This window comes from Camelus ferus, chromosome 3, assembly GCF_009834535.1.
Source record: "Camelus ferus isolate YT-003-E chromosome 3, BCGSAC_Cfer_1.0, whole genome shotgun sequence".
Taxonomy (NCBI): domain Eukaryota; kingdom Metazoa; phylum Chordata; class Mammalia; order Artiodactyla; family Camelidae; genus Camelus; species Camelus ferus.
In genome coordinates this window covers 109,340,016-109,360,289 of record NC_045698.1, presented here as the reverse complement: position 1 = coordinate 109,360,289, position 20,274 = coordinate 109,340,016, and the positions used below count along the sequence as shown (strand labels likewise).

The 20,274-nt window shown below is 44.4% G+C and overlaps 1 protein-coding gene across 2 annotated transcripts in view; it reads right to left on the bottom strand.

The window, feature by feature from the left end:
- LARP1 (La ribonucleoprotein 1, translational regulator) overlaps window positions 1-20,274 on the bottom strand; it is a 93,558-nt gene that overhangs the window by 60,768 nt on the left and 12,516 nt on the right. Inside the window, exon 1 of one of the 2 annotated variants that reach the window (XM_032477176.1) lies at window positions 17,587-17,853. The exons of the other annotated variant lie outside the window; for it this stretch is intronic. The gene's annotated coding sequence lies outside the window, so the exon portion shown is untranslated. Of the gene's footprint in view, window positions 1-17,586; window positions 17,854-20,274 lie in introns of those variants that run through there. 2 annotated transcript variants of the gene reach the window in all.

Here is a 20,274-nt window from a genome sequence, read left to right as displayed (position 1 = left end):
TCATTTAGATCCCTGCACAGGTGGATGCCATGCCTGTCACTGAACACCTGGTATAGACAAGTTCAAGAGACTAAAGGGGAGGCAGAGAGGAACACAGGCCAGAGGGATGGGGAAGAGGTAGTCAGGGAAGACTTCTTGGAGGTACCTGAGTTAGGACTGAAAACTGGAGAGTGGGAACTGTCTAGATTAAAAGGGAGGTGGGGAGAGTTGGGGAAGAGCAGATCAATTTGGCATTTGATGACCTTCAGGGATGTTTATGAGTTTCCCTGCCAAGACTTCCCCTGCCAAGATTTCCCCAGGCCTCTTCCTCGGTTGAGAAGAGGAAAGAAATGAGTTGCCCTTTAGCTCTGATGAGGTCATGTGACCCAGGAAGTCCACAGTCAATACATATTGTCAGTGTTTGTTGATTGGATTACTGATCTGTGTCATTACCCCTGAAGACTCAGCACTGCACAAGGCACCTGGAGGGAGATGTGATCTCAGAAGGCAAAGTATGAATTATGGCCTGTCTAGCTGTAGCCATCTAGAACTAAATTTCTTCCCATCTGAGCAGTCTTGACAGCAGTTTCTAACATTTCACACTTCTACAGCAAAGAAGGTAAGTCCTGGTTGCAGGAATGAGCTGGAGAAAGGCTGTGGCAAACTAATGAAGCTGCCTGACTGCCTGTCCCAGTGGCAGTCACTGGATCAGAGAGGTTTGCCAATTCCCACGGGTCCTACAGCATTTGAGTCTCTGGATCTGTGACACATGGTAGGAAGTGAGAACTTGAAGTAATGCGAGTGGCCTAATTACCTAATTGTGGGTAAAGGGCATAGAGATCACTGAAGACAAGGAATAGCCAGCTGGGCTCATTTTGCACTGGTAGCACTGCCTGGCGTGTTTGCTGCAAGCCTCCAGGGTGACTTGGCTCCCAGGGAGCCCCTCAACTGGGAAAAGCAGGAAATGTTACCGCACATCTGGCACTCCCTTGCAAAAAACCTCCAATGGCTTCATAGTGCAATAAATATAAACTCCAGACCTTTCACCTCAGCCCACAAGACCCCATGTGCTCCAGACTCCATCCACCTCTGACCCCTCTCTGCTCCCCTCTCCTGCCCTGCCGTGTGCCAGCCCCTCAAACATGTAGAACTCGGGGCTCTAGAGCATAGAATTCCCACCGCCTGGAACACACCCCCCCAACATACACACACAAACAGCAAACATTTCTCATCCTTCAAGCTGCAGTATAAATGGCCCCTTCCTGGAGAGTCCTCCTTGGATCTACTTGGCTGAAGTACTCCATGTTCTTCACAGCACAGATCACAATCTCTGATTTTATGTGTTGACCTGCTTTTCGCCCATTTCCTCCACTAATGTGTAAACTGGGGCTTGTGGCTATTTTGTTCACCCTTGGTATTCCCAGCCCCAAGTACAGTGTTTGGCACAGTGACCCTTAATACTTTGCTGAATGAATGCTGTGTGACCTCTGGCAAGTTGCTTCCCCTCTCTGGGCCTCAGTAGCGCCACAGGTGAAAGGCAGTGGCTGAATGAGGGGCTGCTGAGAGCCCCTGGGGCTCTCACTGTAGTTCGGTGGCTAACATCTGGGCCTTGGGCCCAGGAGTGAGCCCGACGTGTTGCATCTCCACAGCACTGCACACAGGATACTGATTTAATCAGGCAGCAGACACCCTGTAATTTAGTGTTCTGCTGTCCCCTCCTCCCCAGTCCCTGGGCTGGAGACCATGCTGTCAGATTTTCAGGATGATCCACACACAGCCACCTGTTCTCCCAGCTCACTGATCCCAGTGCCCACGAGGATGGGCTGGTTGGCAGGCAGGACAGGCTGGGAGAGGATGTTCAATCTGGAAGCCTGGGAGCCAGGGGGACTTGTCAATGTCATGAAATGAAAGACTGGACTCTGTGAGAGTTTTCATGAAATCTTATACTCTGTGGTTAGAAGGGACCTTCCAGGATGCCTGACCCAACCCTCAGCCTTCAGCATATCTGTTCAGTGGTGATCACCATCACCGAGACTCCACTTGAAGTGCTCAGAATAGGGGCCTCACCCCCTCTCAGAGCTGCTCATCTTGTCAATGAATGGCTTTGTTTAGGAAGTTCTTTAATTAGCACCACAGTGAAATAGGAGGCAGTATAGCACAGGAGTGAAGGGCCAGGCCTCTGAGCCAGGTGGCCTGGGAGGAATCCCAGCTCCGCAACCTCCTTGCTGTGTGAGCTTGAGCAAGCCATGACCCCTCTCTGTGCCCCCATTTCCTCTTCTGTAAACAGAGAGAACCCTCATTGGGCTGCTGGGAGAATTACAAGTGTTAATACCTAGTGAGAAGGCAATAAATGTCTGCTACTATTAACTGCCGCTATGACTGTTCTTCTTGTTTTTATCGTTTTTAGTTCTTCAGGGACTCTGTTCTCTTGTTTGCAAAAGAGACAGTGGGGCCCAAAGACGCAGGACTGGGCCACCAGAAGGTTGTGCTCGCTGGTGACTGTGAGAACATTCACTTCATCTTTCCAGGCCTCAGGATCCTCACCTGAGAAAAGGAGAGGACATAATCCCTGTCCTGCTTCCCACCATAGAACTGATGTATAGATCGAATGAGAAATGGACAAGAAAGCTTTGAAAAGTGAAAAATGCTGTCTAAATGTGAGGGATTCATCTTATGTTCTTGGAGAAGCCCTGATATCTTTAAGCAAAGCATATTCGCTTCCAAACAGCAAAACAGCTAAACTCAACCTATTTGGCAATGTGTTTTGGGTACTTGTCGTGAATTTGAAGCTAATCCCTTCAGAATCTTCTTTCATTAATGTACCAGAGCACACAAATTTGAGAAGGGTTTACTTACAAGCATTTGTTAACTTCCTACAGGATATAGGGCTTGCTTTGGCTGATTTCTGCCATCTTTGTTTATTGTTACAATTATTGATTATTTCTTCTGTGTCTCTTCTTCAGCAATTTGATTGGCAGGTGAGATACATTCACTTTGCAAATGTTAGCAGGACACAGGAGCTCTGCATAACTTCAGGAAGTCTCACGTGACTTTTGTCTAATAGCTGTCCGGCCATGTGGACCTACAGCGGGAGGAGGCCCCTAGAGACAGCTTCCTCACTGTACAGATCAGAAACCAAGGCCTAGAGAGGCAAAGCCACCAGCCCAAAGTCACACAGCAGATTGATGCCAGAGGCTTGACTAGGTAACCAGGTCTCTTGACTCCAAACTCCATACTCTTTCCAATAGTTCTGTGGACCCCTGCAATTTCTCTAAATTAGCTGATTGTGTGTTAAGCTCTTGTAATTCATAGAGGTTTACGTTTGTCAAAACTTATTGAACTGTACACTTCCTAAGCCTGGCTAGGGCCTTGGCATTCCGTTTAAATTCCTTCTTCTAACTGGAACATTTGTGTTTTATCTGTAACACTGGCATTGAAATAAAGACCACACAGAAAAAAAACCAAAACCTACTGAACTGTACACTTAAAATCTGTATGGTATATTGTAGTAAATTTAACTCAATTTTTAAAAAAAGATAAAATGCTATGGCAGAGTCCTGTATCATGGGGGGGGTCAATGTCAAAGGTCAACATTGAGAGGAAAAATAACAGATAATATAAAGGGCTCATGAAAAGCCCTTAGGAAGAACTTAAGAGCCAGCACAGTCTCTCAGACAGGGTTTCTGCAAGCATTGTAACAGCCTGCTGTTTCTTCAGGGGGACCAGATTAGATGCTGTCTGGTGTGCAGGGATCAGGTTGTAGAAAAAAGAATGCATCTCTACAACAGGGTGATAATTCAGTGTGGTGAGATGCGTACATGCAAACAAACACTGCTAAGGGAATGGCAGCTTGTAAAATCTCACCTTAGACACACACACTCACACGCTCACACACACACTCACACACACGGGTGCATGGACCCCCTTGAGCAGGTTAGCCAAGGGCCTGAAGCCAGAGACCAAGATTTGAAGGCTCCTGGGGCCCAGTGTGAAAGTAAAATCAGGGGGATTTCAGGGCCTCAGATGGGGAGGGCTGCGGGGAAGGGGATGGAGTCTGGCTGGAAAGCTAGAACAATGGAGAACACCTCATTTAAGAGGAGAGGGCAGGGGTAGGGAACTGAGGAAGGAGGAGGAGATTGAAAGCTTGGAGGAGATCAGAGAGCGAGGCATTGGGAGGCAGCTTGGTTTCTGAGAAGGAGAAAGAAGTATGAAGCCCTGACTGGCTGCAGCCTCACAAAACTAGTAACTGTCCTTCGATAAGTAAACGCCCTAAAATTTGGAGAGATGGAGGTGGGAGAGGCTAATCCACAAAACTGAACACATTTACTGAGATTAAATTTAATACATTTCAGAACAGTTTGTTAGTCGTTTACATATAAAAAGGAAGACTCCACACTTCTCAGTATCAAAAGGGTCTCCTCTTTTGAAGAATTGGAACATTCCCCCTAGAAGCGTGTTAAAACAATGCCCTTGTTCACCTCATACTCATTAGGATGGCTACTATCAAAAAAGGGAATGAAAATAACAACTGCTGGAGACAATGCGGAGAAATCAGATCCCTTGTACACTGCTGATGAGAATGTAAAATGATGCAACCACTATGGAAAACAGTATGTAGCTGCCTCAAAAAATTATCCAGCAATGATCCAGCAATCCCACTCTTGGGTATATATTCAACAGGATGGAAAGCAGGGTCTTGAAGAGGTATTTGTACATCCATAATCATAGCAGCATCATTTATAATAGCCAAGAGGCAGAAACAACCCAAATGCACATCAGTGGAGGAATGAATAAACAAATGTGGTCCATATAGACAATAGAATATTATTCAGCTTTAAAAAGGAAGGAAACTCTGCCACATGCTACAGCGTGAGGACATCATGCTAAATGAAATAAGCCAATCACTAATCACTAAAGATACTGTATGATTCCACTTCTGTGGGACATCTAAAGTAGTCAAATTCATAGAAACAAAGTAGAATGGTGGTTGCCACAGGCTAGGGGAAGGGAGAAAAGGGTGCAGAGTTTCAGAATTGCAAGGTGAAAAAGATCTGGAGATCTGCTTTACAACAACATGAATAAACTTAACATTACTGAGCTGTACAATTTAAAATGCAAAATTTTATGTTAGGTGTCTTTTATCACAATAAAAAAAAGAACAAACAAATAAACAAAAACCCAATACATTTTCCTGTAGAGCTTCCTTTACTCACTGAAAAACAGCTGGCTATAAAACAAAAACAAAAACAAACAAACAAAAAGCTTGTTCAGTGTGATACTATTTGTGTCAATGTCCTATCTTGTTCTAATATATGCACATCATCATCATTGGGATGACGCCAAAAGTAAACAGTAGTTATTTCTGGGTTCTGATTTTGTTAATCTGCCAATCTGTATTTTCTAACTTTTTTTAACAGAGCATTTTTTTAACAGAGCATTTTGTGACTTATTGAAACAACAACAACAAAAACTTCACCCCATTCCAGCCTCTGTCTTTGATGTCCACAAAATTTACAGACATTGAATCTGTATTTTTGAGTTTTATTTTATATATAATTAGAAATCACTGTTAATAACTAATTTTAAGGGGGAGGGTATAGCTCAGCAGTAGAGCGTGTGCTTAGCATCCACAAGGTCCTGGATTCAATCTCCAGTACTTCCATTAAGGTAAATAAATTAATAAATAAAAGTCGATTTACTGCCCCCCCAAAAAACCCATAAATAAATAATTTAAAAATAATAATTAATTTTAAGATAATAATATTAATAGTAATATTTCCTATGTAGGGCAAGCTTAACCTGTGCCAGATACTTGTCCTTTCCATGAATTATCTCATACCATAACCCTCTGAAGTAGGGACTGTTATTAAACCCATTTTGCAGATGAGAAAACAGGTTATGTAACTGGTACAAACTCATTTACAAATGTCAAAGCTATGTTCAAACCCACAGCAGTCTGATTCCAGAGTCTGTGTTACTGGAAGCCTGACTATTTGGCTAGACCTGCATGATGTACTCACCTGTCATCCTGTTCATGGGTCCCTTCATCAGCCACAAACATAATTTATGTGTTACTTAAATTGTTCACACAACATCCCTACCATTCTCCCAATGGTTGTAGGGTATTTGTTTCAAGGATAAGACAAAGGTCAACCCCTCCAGAAATCCCAAGCCATGTAACATTCCAGGTGAGTCCAGACAGAGCTGATGAATGAGTCAGTCTTGAGTGGTCTGGGACCCTGGTACTGTACCTGGACATTCCCCTTCTTCATCCATATACTGACCCCACAGCCCATATATACTGACTACAACCAGTCCGGACACACACTCACTTCCCAGGACCAAATTCAACCCAAGGGGAGGGCGATGTGCAGAAGGAAATTACAATATGGCAATTGTAATATGATTTATCTCAAAAGAATGATTACAATTATGTAATTAACACTTTGTATTCAGACATTTCCCTCTCCAAGGATCTCTGACAGTCTTATGGATTATTTAAATATATATCACATAGATTTCTGGAGACAAGGCTATAGTTTTAGAAGATAATTAAAATTCCTTCCCCTTTGGAATTAAGAGAATTGCCTATTGGATGAATAGAATGCCCACCAGACATACGAATATATCTAAACCTGGCAACTCTGAACACAGGGCGGGAAAGGATCCTGAAGAGCAACTTGTCCAGGAAAGATAAGTAAATTTCTAATAAACACAATACCAATCTTGAACCCCCTGCTCATGGCAGAAATTATTAACCAATCATAGCACTCGATCACTAAGCCTGGCCTTGCCCTCAGCATCTTTCTCAACACAGCACTCTCAGCAGCCACCACCACCTATTTGCCATCCTGGAAATGAGTCCACTCTCATCCCTCCAACAGGGAACAGTTCCCTTCAGAGGGAACTGAAGTTCAGAGAAGTAGATTAATTTGTTCAAAGTTCCATAACTGGTAATGCAAAGCTGAGGTTTCCAAATGTTTGCTTTCTTCTTAATCTCCACCCCTGATTCTTTGCTCTGTTCAAAATATACTTGGTGGATTATAGGTTTTGTACCAGATTCCTCTTACTTGAATGAGCTGTTTAGAATGTCTCTACCGATGCTCTGCTGAATGACAATGGGCCTATTGCTGAAAGTCTTTCAGGATCAAGTGCTTTTATGTTGAAAATAGAGATAGTAACCTGGGTTCATATCCCTGCCTCTCTTACTGGCAAACTGGGATACTCTTTTGAGAAATGTGAGCTGCTGATGAAATTTCTGTGACTGTAGGGAAAGGATGAGAATATCTACTCTGGGTCCTCTCTAGGCTTCTCTGTGTTCCTGCTGAAATGTGATTTTGCTCTGGAAAGTGTAAAAATGAAGTAAGACATTGGCTGGCTGTGGTGATCTGGGTATGCTACTTGGAAGGAGGTGGCACTTGAGCAAGACTTTGTAAATCAAAAGGATTAAATGTTTCTTATGACTATAAAAGAATATGTGGTCACTACACAACTAATGGGGAAGATAGTATGTCAAGAGGAAAAAAATCACCCCTACTTTCTTTATAAACCATGACAAAATTTTGTTTTATTTTTCTCTTCTAATGTCTTTTTACTCCATACACTGGTATTTGGGTTTTTTTCTCTCCTTTCACATATGGCTGTTAATCTATGTATACCATTTTATATTTTGATTGTTTTTTAAGATTTAATACACTGAGAGTGCTCTAAAGTCCAATAATTCTACTCCTAAGAAAAACCAATAGAAATGCATACATACATATGTTCACCAAAAGGCACGTGCAAGCAACACTTTTTATTAGAGACCCCAACTAGAAACAACTTGAACATCCTTCAATAGAACAGATAAATCAACTACAATATATTCACAAAATTGAAAACTACACAGTGATGAAAATAAACTATAGCTACACACAGTAATGTGGATGAATCTCACAAATATAATGTTGAGCTAAAGAAGCCACAGAAGAGAACACACCATAGACCTATTAACATAAAGTGCAAAACCAGGCAAAGCTCACCATGGTATAAGAAGTGAGAACAGTGCTTAACCTTCGGGGACATGGCTAGTGACAGAGCGGGAGGCAACCAATTGCAGATTACAAAGGATAAGCACTTGGTGAAAATGTATCAAGCTGTACATTTATGACTCATGTAGTTTTCTACATATGTGCTGTAAGTCAATATAACATTAATTATATAGTTGCAGGAAAATACATTATCAAGCAGAGAGGGCCAAGAATGTCACTTTGGACCGAGGAAACAGCACACACAAAGAAACACTCAAGAGTGGGAACTGGAAAACAATCCAGATTGCTTGCAACATTGATATTACAACAGTTTGCAAAAACAGACTATCCCAAAACCTAGGGTTTAAAAACAACCACATTTATATGCCTAAAATTCTGCCAGTTGGCAATTTGGGCTGGGCTCCGCTAGACAGCGCTGCTAGTCCATCTGGGTTGCTCACACAGACGTAGTCACAGAGGTTGACTGGGGCTGGATAGGCCAAGATGGTCTGCACTGTTTACCCTTTTTGTCTGCTCTAGGAAAATGGATCTGGGCCTTTTCAACATCTTTTTCTTTTGCTGGGGGCAGGATTATCAATTTTGTCAGCAGAGGGAGTTGGAGGGACATTAAAGTAAAAAAGGGTTTTAGCTTCCTGGTTTCAGTGGGCGGGCTCACCAGGCGCCTGCACTCTCCCATGCCCAGCTCCTGTAAAGGATGGCTTCTCCAGCATCAGGGTCCAGTGCCCAGCAGCCAGCAGCTGACCCAGGAATTCCTATCAAATGCTTTTGTAGCAAAGTGTCTCTGGTGAGACATTTCTGTGAGTGGCTTTGAGAGGGTACATTTCCAGCAACTTTCAGATCAACCAAATCCACTGACCTGGCATGGTACCACAGTGACTTCTCTGCCATTCACTGGGCACTAGCCATGTCCTTTCCAATAGGATCTGGATTTCAGCCCTGGATGGCAGGAGTTAGGGGAAGGGGGCTTTTCCTCAGGTGCCCTATCTCAGCCCTAGGGATAGTGGCTGCTCCTTATATCTGATATTCCTATATTTTTTAGAGTTCTCTTTACTTCTTATTTGTTGGTCCCTTGTTACTTCAACCCCCATTATAATGAATAATTATTTATATTAAAGTTTCTCCGTCCAAAGTACTGAGTAGGTTTGCTGTCTTGGTTGGCCACAGACAGATCTATGCCTCACTCATCTCTCTGGTGGTTGATGCTGGCTCCTGGCTGTGCCATTCTCCCCACATCAGCAGGACAGGCTCAAGTTTGTCTGTTTTTTTTTTTTTATGTGGCAGCTGGATTCCAAAAGGATGAATGCTAAAAATGCAAGACCTCTTGAGGTCAAGGCCCATAATATCACTTCAACTTTTATCTATTAGTCAAAGTGAATAAATGGATAACAGTTTGTAAATTGCTTTCAATTTCATAATTTTAAACTATAGGCAGAAAAGAATTACCTTTCCGTAGTCCTAGATATTGGGCCCAGAGAAGACTTGCCTTGACTAAGGTCCACTAAGAAGTCACTGGCCTTGAATCCAGAACCAGAACAGTGCCTTTCCCCACTCTGCCAGATTGCACTGTAAGATAAAGGTCAAGAGCCTCGTGGGCTTGGGTGTCACGTAGACCTGAGTTTAAATCCCAGTTCTGCCACTTACCAACCGTGTGGCCTTGGGAATTTTCCATGAACTTTTGCAGCTTTAGACCCTTCGCCTGGTAAAGTGGAGATTATAACAGGAGATACCCGAGATAGTGCTATAGAGAAGATTAAAGTGAGCCCATGTGTATAAAGTACTTGGCAGAACCTCTGGATCTGTAAAGAGGAGTTATTGTTTAAGGGAGGTTCAGCATGGTGAACAAGGTGCCTTATTTCTGTGAGTTTCAGAGGTAGTGCAGCAACCAATGATGCAACATCACCTTTCCCTCCCTGGGGCCTGGGGGCTCTACTGGAGGGTCATGGTTCTCTTCATGCAAAATACCCACTCCAAGTCCTGCCGGTAATCTCACACCCTTGAAGGCAAGGGTGCAGGTATCTATCTCCTAAGGGTCTTCAGGACCCTACTGCCTGCTTCCCTCCTGCTGAAGGCCACCCTGAAGCCTGGCAGTCTGGAGTGATGTCAGGGGAGCAGGGCTGAAAGACCCAGCTCTTTCTCTGCCATTACTCCTGGAGACAAATCCATATGACGAGTAGTTAAGAGCACAGAATCCAGAGGAAGACAGACTCGGGCTCACATTGTCGCCCCACCACTTCCTAGTTGTGGGATATTGGCTCAGTCCCTTAATTTCCTTGACTCTGTTTCCTCATCTGTATAATGGAGTTGATAAAATAATATCTACTTAAAGAACTGTTTGAAAGGTTACATGAAACATAATAAACAGTACCTCTTATTTTTTCTCCTATTATTTTTTTCCTGCAGAACACACAAGTCAACATACAAGAAACAGTAGAGCTAGAACCAGAACCTGTGTCTTCAGACTCTCCCTTTCCCCACTTCTGCCAACACCACCCCTAAAGTATTCGTGCCTTGGGGTCAAGGCAGTGCTTCCCAGCTGTTCCCATGACAGCACATGCCAACATCTGGACGCCCTCTGGGTGAACATAATGAGACTGTTTGAGGCGTACAGGTGACTGTCCTGTCAGAGCTGGGGGCTCTGGCTACCCTGGGCTCCACCTGAGACCTGCAGCCTCTATATCTCACCATACTTATAACCTGTCACTCACTGTCCCCCAGCTGGAGACCTTTGGGTTAAGGTACTGAGAACCCCTGGTAAGAGCCAGCATTGCATTGCTCAGAAGTGACACATTAATCCATTTTTGGTAAATCAGTCCTTGGCCAGTTACTCAGTTTCCTGGTGGGAGTCCAGAGGCCAGAGCCCAGGACATGGAACCTGGGAGGAAAATCAGATGTCAGCGCCAGTCCAGGCTCTGCCTCAAATTCGTGTGACCTTGGGCAAGCCATTCCCCTTTCCTGGGCTGTACCTTTTTGTTTGAAGCAGAACGCAGTTAGAGGAAACATCCACACGGTCCCTTCTAGCTCTGACATTCTAAGAATCAGGGATTCTATGAATTCCCCATCCCCCTGCTGTCTTCTGTGCCTGGTGATCCGTGGTTTGGATGAGCAAATGGTAGACTCCCCCTGACTGTGCAAGATGCTCCCCACTCTCTGCTGGTCTCTGAAAATAAACCCTTCCTGGTCCAGACAGAGAAGAGAGCCACACCTGTCCCCTGACCCCATTAGTGGAACTCCTCTGAGTCCCCTGCACGCTCAGCTCCCCCTGCCCCCACATCAGCCTCTGGGGGGAAAGCATTCCTAGCTTGCTGAATTATCCAGTCTTCCCGAAGCTCCCAGTCCTTACACTACGGTCGGGGCTCATGCAGAAGGCAGGGGACTCCAGCAACAGGAGTGCGGCAGCCTCCCGGCTGGAGGAGGGGAGAAATGCTGGGAAAGGGAGAGTGTGGGAGGCTGGAGGCATATCCTGAGGTGTCCGGATTGCCAAGCCCTGGAGGTGGCACCCAGCCTTGTGTGCAGTGGGGAAACACCACAGGCCTTGAAGCAGAAGACATGGTCAGAATTTACGGTAAGAACGTGTCTGGGCTCCATGGAAGGCAGAGTGGAGCAGAGAGAGACTGGGGGCTGTGAGAGAAATGCAGGCCAGAGATCATGACATGGCAGTAGGGACAGCAAAGAGGAGGAGTTTAGGAGGTCAGCTGCAGGCAGGGTGACTGACCGACTGGCTGTTGCACCACAAAACTGACTATGTCGCCCTGCTGGGTGACTGGGATTCTACTGCGCGGGACAGAGGGTTTGTTGCTGTAGAGAGAAAGACCCCAAAGGAGAGTGGAGAAAAGAGTCTCAGGCTTAGAGACAAATACATTAAAATTCCTTCAGCAATTCTTCTATTTCCTTAAACTTTCTCATTGTGCAAATACTGTATGATATCACTTACAAGTGGAATCTAAAAAACACAACAGGAAGGGATAAACTGGGAGCTCGAGATTTGCAGATACTGACTGGTATAAATAAAATAGATGAACAAGTTTATGCTATATAGCACAGGGAACTATATTCGATATCTTGTAGCAGATCACAGTGAAAAAGAATACGAAAACGAACATATGTGTGTTCATGTGTGACTGAAGCATTGTGCTGTACACCAGAAATTGACACCACCTTGTAAGCTGACTATACCTCAATTAAAAAAAAAGTAAAAAACACAACAAACTAGTGAATATAACAAAAAAAGAAGCAGACTCACAGATACAGAGAACAAACCAGTGGTTACCAGTGTCGGGAGGGAAGCGAGGAGGGGAGTAAGAGGCATCAACTCTTAGGTATGAACTAAGCTACAAGGATATATGGTACGACACAGGGAATATAGCCAGTATTTTATAGTAATTATAAATGGAGTATAAGCTTTAAAAACTGTGAGTCATTATATTATACACCTGTAACTCATGTAACATTATACAACTATGATCAATAGGACAAAGAAAACTTTCTCATTTTGTCCTCCCAACATCCATGCATCATGGGCTCTGTTTTGTGGCTGAGGTCGTGGAGGCTGTGTCAGACCTAGGGCCTCGCGTTCAGGTCTGCTGACTCTTGGCCCCATGCTTGGCTACAGAAGACTGCTTTCCTGAAACAGCCGGCAGACACAGGTAGCAGGAAGTTCATCCCGCCCAGGTGCTTCCCCCCCACCTCCCCCGGACTTCACAGCCCCAAACCTGTCACCAAATGCAGTGTGCCTCAGGTCCCTTGCTCTAGGCCTTGGCTTGGCTTTAGGTCACAAGAAGAGTGGGCAGGTCCAACTGAAGGTTTTTAACATTCAGATATGAACAAAACAGGTGAACCCTTTTTTAAAAGGGATCTCACTGGACCCACCATCAAGAACTCAAATAAAAAACCTACAGGGTGGAGTGGCGGGGGAGGGTACAGCTCAGTGGTAGGGTACACGCCCCTTAGCCTGCATGAGGTCCTGAGTTTAATCCGTAGTACATCCATAAAAAACAAAAATTAAAAACAAATAAATAAGCCTAATTACCTCTCCCACCCTCACCCACCAAAAAACCCCATAAAAAACAAATAAAAACCCTGCTCGGGTTGAGGAAGATGTGATGGACTCAGAGGCTCTCTGGTTGGACGGTGGTCCTGCCTGCCCCACACTTTGGCCACCTCTATGACACTCCCCAATGCCCAGGGTTCCATGGCCCACAGTTTGCAAACCACAGACACTTGCTTCAACATCGTAGAGCAAGGGAGTCTTGGCCTGAGGCCACAGATAGAATGCAGGGTGTCTCTGAGCTTGGATGGAAAAAAAAACTCCATCTTTATTGTCACTAACCTCTAACTCAAGTTAAATATTTGAATGTAGGCAGTGACCACAGTAGTACTGATGGTTCCTGTGACGGTGTCACCATGAGAAATCACAGATATTTTTGTATCACATTACAAATTACATCAAGGATCTTCCAAAATTTCTTGTATGTTCATTATGACTGTAAAATTACAATAGTTATGGTATTTGCAGTCCAATCTCATTCTCAATGTCTTAATAAAAACATATTATTATATTATAAAAAATTAAAAAATATCTTGATAACTCTATTTCAGTATGACTGATTTCCCTTGAGTCCTATGTGTTTTCTTTTACGCATTTAAAAACATTCTGAGAAAGGCCTGTCAGCTTCTCCAGATAGCAGAGGAATCCATGGCATTAATAAGGTTAAGAACCCCTGTCCTAGGACTTCTCTTCCAGAACAGAGGGGACTGGGGAGCTTGTTGCCAAAAGAGGGCATGTAGGACCCAGGATCCCAGGAGGCAACGTGCCCTCTCTGAGCCTGAGGAAAATGAGACAGGAAACTGGGGCAGAAGCAAAGGGACTCTGAGAAGTGGAGCAGAAGCCAACAGGTCACCCAGCAGGGCTCAGTCTAGCAGGACAGAACTGAATCCCTGAGCCCCAAGCCCAGCCAGGCTTCTTGGGGGAGCCAGGACTCCTGGATCCTCGGCTTGCTTGTCATTTTCACTTCCGTTCTCAACTTCCTTCTCTGAGCTAATAGAGTGGAGGCAACAGTGGCTTCAAGGTCAAGAGACCTTGCTTCTGGATCTGACTCTTTCTCATCTTGCTGAGTGACTTCGGACAAGTCATCTCCCCTTCTGAGCTCAGTTTTCATACCTGTGTAATTTCTGGCATCAGTACTGCTATAACCCTCTGCCACTTGTTTAGCTGAGCAATCTCATTCAAGATCTGTAGCCTCTCTGAGCCTCAGCGCTCTCATTTATAAAATGGGAATGATAAAATGGGCTACTGTAAGGATGAAATGAGGTAAAGAATTTAGAGCACCTAGCACAATCTTTAGAGCACAGTAGGAACTCCATAAATGTGGCTCCTCAACCAAAGTGCCTCTAAGCTTCATGATGACTGGAGAAAACCTCGACTGCCACTGCACCCCAGTCCCTCCACCACAAACTTATTCTTCTGTGAGGTTTGAGACCTCAGTGTCCATGGAGCTCTAACTCAGATACCCAAGGCCCTCACACATGTGCACACACACCCTGCACACACTCTTGGGAGGATTTTGAGATGCCACAGCTGGTTACCAAGGAAAGATGTTTAGGAGGCTCCCTGGGGTACAGCTGTAACCTAGTGTTGGTTAGAAGAGACTCCTGCCCAGAGCAGGGAGGTGGCTAACATGACCTGTTGGGGGCCTTCACACTCTTAGAATTTTTCAACTTTAGTTTCCTTAGCTCACATGCACACACACGCACACTCTCACACACCATCTGCCCAAAGCCTGGACAAGAGTGGCTGCCTTTCCCTTTCCTGGGAAACTTCTGTTCTAGCTCTCACTCCACCTCACCTTCCTGCACTGTCACGACCCCTGAACTGCATTCCCTATGACTGAGCTCAGCAGGGAGCAGTGGGAGAGGGAAGGACAGGATGAGGAAGCTCAAATGAACAAACAGAAGGGGCTTGTACCTCAGCTGGGCCCCCAAAGCCAGGAGTAGCAATAGCCCCGTGCGCTCGGGGGAGTGGACGGGTGCCAAGCACTTGCTCATCCAGCATCCCCCTGGAGCCTCCTGCTGCCACATTTTCACCAAGAAGGTGGCAAGGGTGTGAGGGGCCCCATTTTATAGACGGAGAAACTGATCACAGGGTTCGCCCTGAATCAGTTTATCTAGCCCACTTGAATCTCTGAGTCTCTGTCCTAAGTTAAACCCAACATATCAACAGCAACAATAGCTACCAGTCAGTTAGTACTGCGGACACTCTCCCCACTCCATTTTAGAATTTAGAAGAGAGTGAAGTATAGCAAAGCAAAGTGACTTACACCCAAGGTCACCAGTAAGTCTTACAGTCTGCATTTGAACCCAACATCGTCTGACTCCAAAGTGGATGCTCTAACCACATACCATACTGCCTCACGCACTAGGGCCACATCCCAGGCTTGGGTTTCAGTTACAGGAGTCATTAGGAAACACCATTACTTGGCCATCATTAAAAAGTCCACAAACGATAAATGCTGGAGAGGGTGTGGAGAAAAGGGAAACCTCCTCCACTGTTGGTGGGAATGTAGTTTAGTATAGTAGTTACAGAAAACAGTATGGAGATTCCTCAAAAAACTAAAAGTAGACTTATCATATGATCTGGCAATCCTACTCCTGGGCATACACCCTGAGGGAACTTTAATTTGAAAAGACACAGGCACCCCAATGTTCATAGCAGCACTATTTACAATAGTCAAGACATGGAAGCAACCTAAATGTCCACTGACGGATGACTGGATAAAGAAGTTGTGGTATATTTATACAATGGAATACTACTCAGCAATAAAAAAAAGAATAAAATAATGCCATTCGCAGGAACATGTATGGATCTGGAGATTGTCATTTAAACTCAAGTAAGCCAGAAAGAGAAAGAAAAATACCATATGGTATTACTTATATGTGGAATCTAAAAAAGTGAGACAAATGAACTTATTTACAAAACAAAAACAGACTCACAGACATAGAAAACAAACTTACGGTTACTGGGGGGTAAGGGGGTGGGAAGGGATGAATTGGGAGTTCGAGATTTGCAGATACTAACTACTACATATAAAATAGATAAACAAGGTTATACTGTATAGCACAGGGAACTATATTCAATATCTTGTAGTAATCTTTAGTGAAAAATATGAAAACAAATATATGTATGTACATGTATGACTGAACTATTATGCTGTACACCAGAAATTGACACAATATTGTAAACTGACTATACTTCAATAAAAGAAAGAAAGAAAGAAAGAAAGAAAACACCATTACTCAGTGAGCTGTTTTCCCGTTTTTTGTTTATGAGTCTGCATTTCAAAAAGTCCCAATAAATGGTATTTTGAAAAAGGAAAAGAACTCAAGCAACAAGCAGTCATGATTCAATCATAATCAGAATAAATCTTTATCCATGGCAGTCACATTTTACAAAACATCCATTACTCTATTTCATTGATTTGAAAATGCAGGTTTATGAATTCTTTTAATCTTTAAATTTGAGGTGCATCTTAAAATCTCTGGAATCCAAGCTCCCATGAAAGACACTATTTCACTTGGCCCTAAGAACAATGCTGGTAGGCAAGCATTGCCAAGATTACAGTGACCACTTTACAGCTGGGAAAATTGAGGTTCAAAGAGGTTAGGTGACTAGCCTCAGGTCACAGAGCCAGTCAGTGCAGATTAGCCCTGTCTCCTGATTGCAAGCTGTGTCCACCGTATACTCCTGGCTTCCAGGCCTTGTGTTCACACTAACCTGTTCCCATCACCCCCCCTAACCAGCCCCCCAGCAGAGACTTGAGGGAGACCTCAGTTCCCCCATCCAGGGTTCCCCAGCCTCAGTCAGAGAGGGGATGAACCCAGTGTGAGGACTTGTGGGAACAGTCCAGCCCCACAGGGGAAGTTTTCAGACCAAAGGATCCCACTGTCAAGAATGCATCCCATGCAGGAGGCAGTGTTGGTAGAGACCAAAGCTGGGCTGGGGATGTGAAGGCAGTATTTCTGCCTCATACCCTCATAAACCATACAAGCTAGATCTAGAAGCTTCCCACCTAGGGTCCTCATTCTCTGGAATTACAAATGCCCTAGTTCTCATATTTCAAAAGGGCCAAATGAAAATCAAATATTGGCTCTAGATAAGACCTCAGAGACAGGCTAAAACACCATATGTCTTCGCTTTGGCTAAACTTACATCAGCTCAGCAGTACTGCCAGGGTTTGTTCCTGCTGACCAGACAACACTGATTGGTTGTGATAGGGCCCCAATTAACATACAAGGGGAAAAACCAATTAACGACTTCTTATGTAACAGGTACAGCTTGGCAGACAAAAATCTTTCAAAACGAGGGGTGTGATGGGGGACACTAATAAAAGGGGCAAGCTGACATGAAGTCTGAGCTCCTCATTTTCCCAGATGGGACACATGAGGTTCAGAGAGCTGGGGTGACTTGCTCAAGGTCACATAACATGGCTGGAACCAGCACCCGAGTTTTCGCCCCTCAGGACAGGCATCTTCCCACCACACCCTGTGTGCTGAGGTTCAAGAAGGCCAGAGCGGCAGGACTCACCAGGGTTGCTGAAGGGGGTCAGGACAGGGAAATGGCTTCTCCCTGGCACCTGTCGGCTCCTTCCTGGCGGGCAGCTGCCAAGGCCACGCTGCCTTTCCTCCCTGGGCGTCGGCCAGGGCAGCTAGGCATGAGAGCGCTGGGTAAGGCGGAGGCGGCCTCCCTGAAGAAAGCGCCCCCCAGGACATGGAGTGACCGGGCCTGGGGTCACGGCGTGGCCACGGAGGGCGTAGCTACCGCTAGCGTGTACAGTTGCCTCCTGGCATCCGCCCGGGAGCTCTCCAGGTGGCAGGGCTGGTTTTCCTGCCAGTTGCTGGGTGCCTTTAAGAGAACGATGGCAGTTCATTGGCTGAGCAAGGCTCCCCCTACCTCTTCACCTGAGCAGGTGAGGGCTGTTAGGCTATGGGCAGAATGGGGAGTAAACAAACCGTGGCAACCAGCTGGCTCTCCCCTCCTCCACAGCCCTGGTCCTGGCTTCCTTCCTCTTCCTCCTTTCCCACCCCCAACTCTGGGAACGACCTGGGAGTAAAGAAAGGGCAAAACATTCTGCAACATGCTTAGTGCTGTTCAGTTTAGGAAGCTTCATTATTTCACAGTCACCCTAGACCAGAGTTAACAGTACGCCTGCTCTTTCAGATGGAAAACCTGTGCTTGGAAAGGTGAAACAGATCCTTGAGTTCATTCCTTCTTGGAAGGAATGCTAATAGAGTAGGATGCTGTCAGCACCCAACCCTGAGTCCCCTGCCTTTGACTTCCCCATACAGTGGAATTGCAAGCGCAAAGGCTCTGAGCAGGTGTGTTTGGAAAAAAGAAAGAAAGCCACTGTAGCTACAGTCTAATCCCCACCCTTGTTTAATAGATAAGGAAATGATGCAGAGAGATGACTTGCTCAAAGTCCCCTCCTGCAAATCTCTCCTTCCTTTTCTTTATCCTCGTGTATTAGGGGCGGAAACTGAAGTCTGGAGCTCATCAGCATACGTGGGTTACCAACGCAGCGATCATCCCACTAGCCTACGTTGCTAAAACCTCCTGTTTCTCCACTCTCTAGACACCTGTTTACTCCCGGAGGGCAAAAACTATGATTTCTAAGAGCAGATCACACTGAAGAACCAAATCCTGACCAACAGGATACAGTAAGGACCTTCCTACGAAGTTGAAAGCTGAAGGTCCTTTCAACTTTCATTGTCAGAATTTTTCACTCTAATGTTTAAACAGAGCTGCCTGTTTTCAGTCATCATATTGTCAGTAGTAGCATTGGAATTGTTGTTCTGAGACTGTTGGATGGGTAGTGTGGCATAAAACAAGTGAGTTATTACGTTGCTGGTGTTGAGAACCAGGACTTGATGTCAGAGAAAGGAAATACAAATGAAAGATGAAAGGGGTTAAGTGAAAACCCTATAATTCTGGATTTGAAATGGAAGTTTCAGAGTGAATTTCTGATACAGCTGATCTGAAAACAGACATCATATTGCCTACCTCTGCCTACTGTTTTCACATCTACAAACAAAGCCCAACACTTTAAGAAGCACCTTTACTGCCTAGACCGCGGTCTCTAAATACTATTTCTCACTAAAAGGAACCAGAGCTCCTCAAAAAAATAATAATAATAATAATACACAGAAACAAACTCACAGACATAGAATACAGACTTGCAGTTGCCAGAGGGGAGGGGGGTGGGAATGGATAAACTGGGAGTTTGAGATTTGTAGATACTGACTGGTATATGTAAAATAGATAAACAAATTTATACTGTATAGCACAGGGAAATATATTCAATATCTTCTAGTAGCTCATGGTGAAAAAGAATATGAAAATGAATATATGTACATTCAAGTATGACTGAAGCATTGTGCTGTGCACCAGAAATTGACACAACATTGTAAACTGACTATACTTCAATTAAAAAAAATACAAATACATAGCTAATACCAGCTTTGGGACAAAAAACGCACAATATATACTTACGCTATCTTTTAATGCCAAAAATCAAGGAAGCTAATCATGGCAAAGAGACACAGGAAGCAACGGAAAAGTCTCCCATTGGCCAAATTCAGAACAATTTGAGGATCAGTAAATAAGTGCAATGAGTTGGAAAACATCAGATATATTTTAATCCACGAGTTCACAGGGATATTTTTAAAACAAACAAAAAACCCTCAGTGATCATCTTCAGAAGATATTAAGAAATCAGTTCATTATTTTGAAAACTGGTAAATAAAGGGACACAATTAAGTATTTATTCTGTCTTTCCTGTAAGAACTATGCCTCAGGCCACCAAAGATTAAAAGAGAGGAAGCCGCTCTTTACATAAGCGTTCCCACAAATTAAATGAACAGGGAATGAAGAAGGACTGACTCGGAATATCATCATTTGTTATGAATTAGTTGATCTAACTCAAAATATTACAAAAAAGAAACAACCAGACAAAATGGGCCTTCTGATGGAATTAAATACCACCTCTTATGAAGAAATCATGCCTCCAAAGTCAAGCAGAAGTCTGATCAAGCCTTTCGACTCAGGGGTGGGCAAATAGTCTTTCTAAAGGGCCAGGTAACAAATACTTTAAACTTTACAGTTATATAGTCTGTAGTCTCTGTTGTAGCTATTCAACTCTGCTGTTGCAGCACAGAGAGCAGCCATAGGCAAGAACTAAACAGACGGGCATGCTGTGTTCCAACAAAATTTTGTTTA